The sequence below is a fragment of the Lactuca saligna genome, chromosome 8, assembly GCF_052625555.1.
Source record: "Lactuca saligna cultivar CGN05327 chromosome 8, ASM5262555v1, whole genome shotgun sequence".
NCBI classification, from domain to species: Eukaryota; Viridiplantae; Streptophyta; class Magnoliopsida; order Asterales; family Asteraceae; genus Lactuca; species Lactuca saligna.
The window spans coordinates 96,633,287-96,635,499 of NC_136424.1; positions in this window are offsets into that span (position 1 = coordinate 96,633,287).

Genomic DNA, 2,213 nt, shown 5'->3' on the forward strand with positions numbered 1-2,213 from the left:
GTGAATTTGTGCATAATCGTTACAAGAGGATCAATGCATATAAGTTTAGAATCTAACAGATTTCAGTAAATGACATGAATTTGGAATTCTTGCATTTGCAGTAAGGATTTGGGAGTGTGAAAAGAGAATCATTGAAGTTATGTTCAATTGATCTAGTTCACAAAATAAAGATCATAGACAAACATATTATGCATACTTGGTGTATGGCATGACTAGTGTTTAGATAACATAGTGTACATGCTTGGAGCATGGGATAACTATTGTTTTAAATTCAAGAATAAAAGTTGATAGCTGAAACAGTATACAATGAATAATGTGTAATCATATGGTGATAAATAAAAGGTGTTTTATTTATATTCATAAGTTCTGAGACCATATTGGATTCAATTATTATTGTGTTTCACTTTGCATGTTTTGACTTCCCGAATAAACTAGGTTATTCTTCCGGAATGACTAAGTTATTCAAACCATCCATAGTCGGTCATATGTTGGAAGTAGATATGAATTAAGACTGTCATGGGTTGGCTTGTAGAGGTCTAAGTTGTTGGACAAAGGGCTACAACACTCATGAGTGCTCATAAGTTCTGAGTATTGGATTCAACCCGCGCCATTGGAATCACTTCATGGATTTTATCACGAGTGATCATGAGACGATAATATCTTATATTCTTCAAACCTAGAGATATGAGTTGTTACTATGAGTTGATAGTACATTGATTACACGAAACGCATTGGTAACTCGATGTTATGAAACGTGTCTTTGTGTATGATTCAACAAGTAGTAGAACAAGCCATATGAGTCGAAGTTTATCCATTCCTTTTACCTTCGGGATAAAAGCGATATTTGTGGGCCCCTCGATGATTTGATGATGACAAATGGAAGTGCTCGGCCGGGCCAGGACTGATTTGATTTGTTCAATTAGTCAGTCGTCATAAATCGGAAATCGGGAAACAACTAATGGACAGAGAGAATGATTATAATCCATGTCTCAGTCCATATGATATCTAGAATGGAGGAATATATGATCCCTTATCTAATGGACAAGTCGTTGACAAAGATCAGAGTTCATCTACAAGGTCAGAGTTCGACAGAAGCTTTTGAGAGCTACGATTGCTAGTTGGTTCCTGAAGTCATACGCAATAATAGTTTTAGACTTATCCAAGTGGGAGACTGTTGGATTAATGTCTAAGTCCATAACTATAATTGGTAAGACTTGACCCGACCCGGCATGGTCCATTTGGGTTGCATGGCATCATGCACTTGGATAGACTATAATGAGAGAAATAAGACACTTACGGTTATTAATATATTATAAGTTCTAGTATATTAATAATAAGAATAATGAGATTATTTAATTAGTATTGATCAAGAATTAATCTAGAATTAATTAAGTGATCAAAAGAAGACTAATTAAATATATGGGTTGATTGTGTAAATCATTCATTCTTATATATGTGGGCTTGTGATCCAAGATTCCTTATGTTGGACTAAGTCCATGGGGTGACCCATGGATACTCCATGGAGGTTAAAATCCATGGAGCATAAGGAATGGGTAAAGTCATGAGTTACATGGTGTAACCCTAATAGCCACCATATAAAAGAAACCCATGGCTCAAGAAATCGATACACTAACACTATGTGTATGTATAAGGGCTACACGATTTCATGAAGTGTTCTAATTTCTCTCTAAGTTATTCCAAGTGCTTATGGTGTTGTGTGAACCATTTGAGGTGTCACACTTGGGGCACTAAGCACTCAAGCTTCATGAAGACAAGCACTATCAAAGAGGTATGTATTCTATCTTGTTATATCCATTATTTTGTATGCTAGATTAGGATAATACCTTGGATGTTCATATTTGCATGTATAATAGAGAAAACATAGATCCAAGGTATTTAGGGTTGCATGTACACTTAGGAGTGTTAGAATGCTCATAACCTAACAATACTGTCATGCATATCTGGGTGCCCAACCTACTCTATCGGTCCATATAACCGATATTGGGGTCTATCCTTACCCTCCTAGTACTATCACATAATAACATACAATACTAGCATATAACTCATAACAGATAGTGGTATACCAGATAATTATCACACAAACAATTATCTTAACTATAATCAACTACTAGTGAGCCGACATTGGTGCCTTCGACCCACTTCTATTGGAAGGTAACTCAACTCAATGTCGTGTAATAGCTTAACTGTCTTCG